A 9231-nucleotide genomic window follows, 5' to 3' on the forward strand; every position below is an offset into this window, starting at 1 on the left:
CGAGTAAGATAACATTACGAACATTGTTGGTTCTGATTTGACTTGACAATAGCCCATACTCAAGTCAAAGTTTTGACAAGGCAATAGATCCAACAACTGATCACGAGGACCAATCGATGGAGATATCATCTTTCTTCAACACGTACACACAGAAGATATCCTTTAGAGATGAACTAAGTTAAGCAAAGCTTCTACCTTCCAACTCTCCAAGTTGTTGTCTAGCTCAGGGATATCCCACACATATTCTTGGAGAAAAGGGTGGCTACAAGAAACCAACTTGATCACGAACTCAACATAGTGGTCAGGTGATAACCTGGTGATCTCTCCGGGAAGATATTCGGAAGATCGCGAACCACCGATATGTCACTAAGCTCAAGAACAATCTTGCTTTTCAGGGCAAGACGATATGATCAAATAAGCAAGGAATTCAATCCTAGCTCCAAGATCGAAGAGTGCACCAGAAATAAGGACAAGGTAGCACAATCAATCCTAGAATAGTGATTCAATAACCAACACGCTGAGAATGATAATAATGTCCATAACTACCAAGCAACACAGTTGCTAGGAGTATTGATTTCACACATCATGGTTCACTTGTCGGCATTCCAGTTACAACAACACGGGACCGAGGAATGAATAATGATGGAGAGAAGTATCACTGCATCAATAGTTCATAAGAGGTGGTGCAATTCTCATGACATTCCTGGCATAAAGATGGTAACACTCCAAGGTAGAACAGAGCAAAAGCTGGATTGGCATTTTGATCCGCGATATACAACTACTTTGAGCCAACCCTAGAAGTGGATGAGGTACTGGAGTTTGTTTCTCCTAGTCATCTCAGAATAGAATGGCTTGACGGACCACAAGAGTAAAAGGTACCAATAAACAGGAATGCACACATACTCTTGACTATCGACTGATAGGCTAAGGTCGGAATACAACTATAGGGGGACAAATCAAGGAACATATAATTTACTGAGTTGTGGACGCATGGATTAGTATGTCGGGCTAAGCTCAACATTTCTTCCAGATAACCCATGCAGAATGGTAGAACTGGCAGATTCACAATATAGAATGGAGAACTTATCAAGAGCACTCTGGTTGTGATCTTTTGGTTAAAAAGAACTTCTGCCATAAGCAGTTCATGGTATCTGGAAGAAATAAATACCACGGACCTCGAGGACTATTGCAAAGGTTACTAATATCCTAAATGAACTAGGAACTAGGAACTAGCAACAATAACAACACGAGGTGAACAGAGTGATTCTTGGGTCAAGAACACACGAGTAGAATACCTACTACTAAATGGCATCACGGGATGCTTTCAAGAATGATGGCCAGAATCATCACACTGGGGATACGAAAGCATTGCTAAATTCTCGAGGACACCTAGGGTCATAATACTAACTCCAACATACACGTCAAAGCAACGGAGTACCTCAACGCCCCGATTAGTGTGCTTAATTTGGCCCAAAAATACAACGGAACATGGAGAAAAGATTTGCAAGTGCATCAGACTATTTAGAAACCTGGGATGACACGGACAGCATAACGGTTGTAATTCCTCCAAAAGATTCGAGACAACCTGCAAAATGGTGGCATAGCCACTCAACATCACAAACTCAAGGTTCTAAGGCCGGCTATGAACATATGGATGTAGTAGGAACTGAACTGAGGCTTGAACTCAACAATCCTAGGCAACTACGGTTTAGTAACACGTCATCCTGAGAGATAGAAGAGAAGCCTAGTTCTTAACCCCGTAGAAAAGATAAGATGACTCAGATTAGAAGGTCATGAGGATAAGGAGTGAAAAGAGCCTTACATTCCCATCCACAATCAATTCCCTTATATAACTAAAGCATTTCTAGACACGACTTCGACCAGCTTGGCTTGGTAATCCTACAGGCAGTCAGGCTCTGATACCAAAGCTATCAGGACCCCGATCCCAAGTCACATCGATCTAGCCGGTAACACCTCATATCACTTTGCGGCCTCACGCACGGTATTCCCACGGGTGTCACCTTACCATGGCCTGGGACCGTTTGCGCCTTTTGGCTCACGTATATGATAGTGTTGCTAGCATCCATATGATAGAGAACCCGGGCTGACATGACTAGTCGTGAACCCAATGTGGCACTAACTTACGGGGACATGCATACATGAATCAACATCGAGCATGTCGGTCAGCAGCGTGTGAATCCGGGCTGTAGCAACTGGGCTAACAGGACTCCGAGAACCGGGCTGTAGAAGGCTAGCAGGACTCTGGATGCCACCGCGTGACATTTCCCCGAAGGGACAGACACAGGAACGAAGTGAATCACATGCCGGCTAGTCTAAGTGTTCCGGAGCATTAGTGCTGGGCTAGTAGGACTCCGGTGAACCGGGCTGTAGCGGACTACTATGGCTCATGGAAGCACAAGACTACATTTTCCCATAAGAGAGGCTACCAAGGATAAACAACTAGGTTGTCGCATCCCACACATACCAAGCATTTCAATCATACACACAATATGCTCAATATGTGCAATACAACATGGCATCACAAAAAGACTCTACGACTCAGAGTATTTATTCATTAAGCTTCGAGGAGCGAGATATTACAAACATGGGTCTCATGACCCAACATACAAGTCATACAAGCAATGAGCACATGCGGAAGCTTAACTTGTCTCAGTACCACTAGTAGAAAAAGGGCCTTTAGTCCCGGTTCCAGAACTGGGACTAAATGCCCTCCACGTGGCCGCTGCCTGGAGGTCCACCTTTAGTCCCGGTTGGTAACACCAACCGGCACTAAAGGAAATTTTATGATTTTTTTTGAATTTTTTTAAATTTTTTTAGAATTTCAAAATTTTGAATTATTTTAACCTCTAATCTCTAATCACCCCTCATCACTTCTCAATTTAACCTTTAATCTCTAATCACCCCTCATCATTCCAAATCATCGAACTTCCCGAACGTTCACCCATCCTCTCACTACTCCAGCCTGAGCACGCTTAACTCCCGAGTTCTATTCTCCCTCGTTTCCAAGTCTGCACTTGTTGTTTTCCTGACAATAGTAAGATGTCAATCCTATTAACCCTCAGGAATTTAGCTTGAGCATGAAGTCACACATTTCACTGTTTGAGTTTGAAACTATTGTTCTAAAAATCAATAATTATTTAGTAACACTAATATTTCTTGAATAAGTAGTTTGACCACAGTTTGACCCTAGTTTGATCACAGTTTGACCATAGATTGACCAGATTTGACCAAAATTTTAAAAACTGAAATAATTATTTAGTAACACTAATATTTCTTGAATAAGTAGTTTGACCATTGTTTGACCACAATTTGACCATAGTTGACCAAAATTCAAAAAAATTGAAATAATTAATTAGTAACACTAATATTCTTGAATAATTATTTAGTAACACTAATACTTCTTGAATAAGTAGTTTGACCATAGTTTGACCAGATTTAACAAAAATTCAAAAAAAACTGAAATTTGAGCATAACTTTTTTTCCTTTTAGAATTTGAGGATTCTAAAAATTTGCAAACAGGCCGTAGGCTGTCTAAATCGGAAGCGGATTTTCGTTTAGTCCCGGTTTGTGTCTAAAACCGGGACTAAAGGTCTAATCTTTAGTCCCGGTTTGAGACACAAACCGGGACTAAAGGGCATCGCACCCTTTAGTCCCGGTTCGTGCCACAAACCGGGACTAAAGGGCTCAGGTGAACCGGGACTAATGCCTTAGTCGCACGAACTGGGACCAATGCTCACATTAGTCCCGGTTCGTGACTGAACCAGGACTAATGGGCTGACCCGGCCTGGACCTTTGCCCCCTCTTCTACTAGTGTACAGACAACTACAAATGAAAAAGGTTGAGAAGCTTGACTATCTACAAGACCCTCCCAAGGGTACAAGACGTAGCTGAGGTAACGAGCTAAATGTCGAAATCCATGCGGAACTACTAGTGAGACTGAAGTCTCTCTGGAAAAAACATAAATTAAGCAAACGTGAGTACAAATTTACTCAGCAAGACTTACATCAGAACTAACTACATATGCATCAGTATGAATAAAGGGATGGTGGGGTTTAACTGCAGCAAGCCATCTTTGACTCAGTGGCTAACCTGAACTACGACTGCAAGTAACTCTTTTGAGGTGGCGCACACGAGTCCACATATTCACCATATCAATACACCACTATGGATCTGCTCCCATCTCCCTATGAGAACGCCATCCATAGCACTCACGCTTATCTTGCGCATTTTAGAGTATCCACTTTCACTTGTCTATGAACTATGCAAGGGGTCCAAGTTTCCATATCCGAGGAATCCGGCTATTCAAATAGATAATGATAACCCTGCAGGGGTGTACTTCTTCACACACGCTCTCGACACTTACCACCATGTACACGTCGTGTATCTCAGCAACCTTCAAGCGGAAGCCTGGTGAGGGATCGGCCACGACCTGACTAACCACACAAGTCTCTAGTCCAGGTTTATCGCCTATTCGGGTTCCATCCGCAAGGAGATCCAGCCGGGGTGTCGCTCACGGCCCCAAACGATGTGAGCAGGGTTCCCAAGCCCACCATCCGGGTGCCACTTGGTACACCGTTCCACTGTGGCTAGTCTGTCCCAAGCCCACCTGTACCGGGTGCCACTTGGTAGACTACTAACACTACCTACAAACAAAAGAAACTAGTTGCAACTCCTGGACAGAGATCAGGTTGATTAATAAGTCGAGAGAGCTTGGAGCGCCCGGAGCCTAATGTGTGGTAGTAACTGTTCATGGATCACAAACACAGAACTCAGTTCCTAAGAACGGCTGCAATGAGACAACCCACCATGTACTCCTACATGGCCTCTTACCGCTACCTTTACCAAATCGTGTTTATACACTTAGCTCTCAACGGTAGGACATGTTCACCACATTCCAATTCATCCCCAATGAATCAGACCTGACTCAACTCTAAGCAATAGCAGGCATGACAAACAAGCACGAATGAGTAGGCACATCAGGGCTCAAACAACTCCTACTCATGCTAGTGGATTTCATCTATTTACTGTGGCAATGATAGGTCATGCAGAGGAAAAGGGGTTCAACTACCGCAACATGTAACAGTTGAATCGCTGTTGTCCTAATGCAGTAAAAGAGAGCAAGAGCGAGAGAGCGGGATTGTATCGAAATGAACAGGGGGGTTTTGCTTGCATGGCACTTCTGAAGATAGTATAGTTCTTCATCGGTGTCATCGATCTCATCGTCGGAACATCGTCTGCTGAGAGGGGACAATTACCGGCAAACAAGGAAGAACACAATCAATGCGATGCACAATATGATGCATGATCATGACATGGCAATATGCTGTGATTTGAGCTAATGCAACTAGCAATGATTTAAATGAAGTTGGTTTGAACCAAAGGTTCAAATTCAAACTCCATATGTGATTATTTAAATGCCAACGTTTGATTTGACCTGATCAGCAGGCATAAGTTGCTCAAACATGCATGGAAATAGCATGAATGGATAGATTGGATTTTTCTGATCATTTTTCATATATAATTTATCTTGTTTGGAGTTACGGTTGAATTTCTATGATTTTTCAAAGTTTTGGATATTTTCTGAATTAAACAAATTCCAGAAAAGGATTACTGCGTCAGCTTGACATCATCATGACATCAGCAGGTCAACAGGGCATGGTCAAACCTGATGTGTGGGACCCACTAGTCAGTGTCACAGAGCTGGCTAGTGTAGCTGACATGTGGCCCTGGTCAACGGCCACGTCAGCAGGGTCAAAGCTGACGCGTGGGGCCATTGGATTAATTTTAAAATAAATAGGGAATAAATCCCAGGGTTAATTTGGGCACGGGGACCATATGTCAGTAAGAGAGTGGGTCAATTAATGGGGTAATTAGTCCCTAACGACGGTGCCACGTTAGCCACCGGAGACCAGCCGTCGGTGACCACAGGACACGGTGGGGGGGGCACGTCGGACTTGCGCTAGAGGCGTCAGCTTGGCACGCTGAGGGCACCAGGGGATAGCCCTTGCTCTCGCGCATCCAGAGAGCCAAATGGGAGGTCGCGGGGTCATCGGAACTCATGCCGGCGACGAGCTTTGGCAGCGGTTGGTGTTCGGTGGTGCACGGGCGCGTCGCTATGGTGCATCAGTGAGCAAATGGAGGGGCTGGGCAGCACCTGCTAGACACGGGGAGCACTAAGAGCAGCACGGTGAGGCTAGGGGAGCACGGGGGCTATGCGTGCAGCAGCAATGGCGGACGGCGGCTTCGGTGCTCATGGGGAACGATGCTACGGCATGGGGACGAGCATGCTGAGTTAGGGGAGAAGGTCAGTGGCTCACCGTGAGTCGGCCGGTGCAGACGGCGGTGCCGGGGAAGATCTGGATGCGATGAATCAAGCGGCGGGTATCGCCGACACCGAGGTTGAAGAAGACGTTAGGGACGGCGATGCGGTGCTTCCCTGGTTGCTTGGCTCAACGTGGACGAAGAGGACAACAATGCGGAGCTCGGGGACGCGTCGGAGAGGCGAGGGGGTGGCTCTGGCTACGGGTACAGCGATCGGCGTCGGCGAGCTCGCACGGGCATGAGGTGCCGAGCGAGAGAGAGGAGGGGATGAGGACAAGGGAGTGGGCGAGAGGGTCCGGGGTGATGCGTGGCGTCGTCCAGACGCGTCGGGGCAGCGGCAGGAAGCAGGAGGTGGCGGGGCGCATGCTCGCACGGGGCGGCCACGCGCGCGCTGTCCTCCTGGCGAGAGGAAGGTGGTGACTGGCAGAGGCCAGTGAGCTGGGCCTCTGCTGGGCCTCCAGGTAAGCTGGGCCGTGGTGAGTTCTCTCTCTCTCTCTCTCTTTTAATTTCTACTTTGTTCTGTTTTCTAATTTGCAATTTTTTTTTGATATAGTAGTAACGCCAAATCACTTCTATGAATCCTGAAAATATTCCTGGACACTTGCTGAATTATTTTAGTGGCCCAAAAACAGTTCCAACATTATTTGAACTTTTAAATTATTTATAGTATTTAAATGCCCAAAGTCAAATACAATAAGATTTAATTCAAAAATCCAGAATGGCCTAGAAATATGTGCATCATTTTTGGTAGAGGTTTTCACCTTTAACAAAAATCATGGACTTTTCTAAAGGGCATTTGGGTTCATTGAAAATATTTTTATTGAACCTAGTTGAATTCATTTGGTGTTAGGGTTTCAACAATCCCCATTTCAACTTTCAAAGAAATTTTGACATGATGCATGGATGCTTGTGCAATTATTTACAATGAAATTCTAGGGCTGTGAAGTCGGCCTGCCCCTCCCATGGGTCCCACGCGCCATTAACTAGACGAGACAGGGAGTGGATGCCAAGCGGCGGGGCTGTAGCCACGACCCCATGACCAAGCCTGCGTCATTAGAAGCACAACTACAGTAATCAGCAGCCGGCAAGACCCGCAAGCGGCGGGTACGGCCTGTCGGCTCCATACCAGACCAGTCGGTAGAGAGGCCGGCAGACAAAGAGACTGACGGCTGGGCCCTGCGCCCAGTCAGTTTACCATTGTACCCCTGGGGGGTAGGCCTATATAAACCCCCCAGGGAACCCATGCAAAGGGGTCCACCCATTAGAACTAGACAAGATCATAGAGGGAGGAGAGAGCTAGCCCTGCCTTCTCCTACCTCCAGCATACAGCTCGAGGAGCGCCCTTGTACTCACTTTGCTTTAGTGATCACGCGGAGACCCCGCAGAGCAGGACTAGGGGTGTTATCTCCTAGGAGAGCCCCGGACCTGGGTAAAGTACGCCGGTGTTCGTGTCTACGCCTCATCCCGCTTCCGGGCACCGGCGACGTTCTACTCGCTCCCACCATGATAAGCCATCCATTGGCATATGTCGCACCCAACCCCCAACATTTGGTGTTGGAAATATGCCCTAGAGGCAATAATAAAATGGTTATTATTATATTTCTTTGTTCATGATAATTGTCTATTGTTCATGCTATAATTGTGTTATCCGGAAATCGTAATACATGTGTGAATACATAGACCACAACACGTCCCTAGTGAGCCTCTAGTTGACTAGCTCGTTGATCAAAAGATAGTCATGGTTTCCTGACTATGGACATTGGATGTCATTGATAATGGGATCACATCATTAGGAGAATGATGTGATGGACAAGACCCAATCCTAAGCTTAGCTCAAAGATCGTGTAGTTCGTTTGCTGTAGCTTTTCTGAATGTCAAGTACCATTTCCTTAGACCATGAGATTGTGTAACTCCCGGATACCGTAGGAGTGCCTTGGGTGTGCCAAACGTCACAACATAACTGGGTGACTATAAAGGTACATTAAAGGTATCTCCAAAAGTGTCTGTTGGGTTGGCACGAATCGAGACAGGGATTTGTCACTCCGTATGATGGAGAGGTATCTCTGGGCCCACTCGGTAATGCATCATCATAATGAGCTCAATATGATCAAGTGGTTGATCATGGGATCATGCATTACGGTACAAGTAAAGTGACTTGCCGGTAATGGGACTGAACAAGGTATTGGGATACCGACGATCGAGTCTCGGACAAGTAACGTACCGATTGACAAAGGGAATTGTATACGGATTGATTGAATCCTCGACATCATGGTTCATCCGATGAGATCATTGTGGAGCATGTGGGAGCCAACATGAGTATCCAGATCCCGCTGTTGGTTATTGACCGGAGAGGCTTCCCAGTCATGTCTGCATGTCTCCCGAACCCGTAGGGTCTACACACTTAAGGTTCGTTGACGCTAGGGTTGTAGAGATATTAGCACAGGGTAACCCGAAAGTTGTTCGGAGTCCCAGATGAGATCCTGGACGTCACGAGGAGTTCCGGAATGGTACGGAGGTAAAGATTCATATATAGCAAGTCCAGTTTCGGCCATCGGGAAGGTTTCGGGGGTCACCGGTATTGTATCGGGACCACCGGAAGGGTCCCGGGGGTCCACCGGGTGGGGCCACCTATCCCGGAGGGCCCCATGGGCTGATGTGGGAGGGGAACCAGACCCTAGTGGGCTGGTGCGCCCCCCTTGGGCCTCCCCCTGCGCCTAGGGATGGAAACCCTAGGGGTGGGGGCGCCACCCTTGCCTTGGGGGGAAAGGCACCCCCTTTGGCCGCCGCCCCCCTAGGATATTGGATCTCCTAGGGCCGGTGCCCCCCCTAGGCACCCTATATATAGTGGAGGGGAGGGAGGGCTGCGCACACAAGCCCCTGGCCTCTCCC

The sequence above is a fragment of the Triticum dicoccoides genome, chromosome 5A, assembly GCF_002162155.2.
Source record: "Triticum dicoccoides isolate Atlit2015 ecotype Zavitan chromosome 5A, WEW_v2.0, whole genome shotgun sequence".
Lineage (NCBI taxonomy): Eukaryota > Viridiplantae > Streptophyta > Magnoliopsida > Poales > Poaceae > Triticum > Triticum dicoccoides.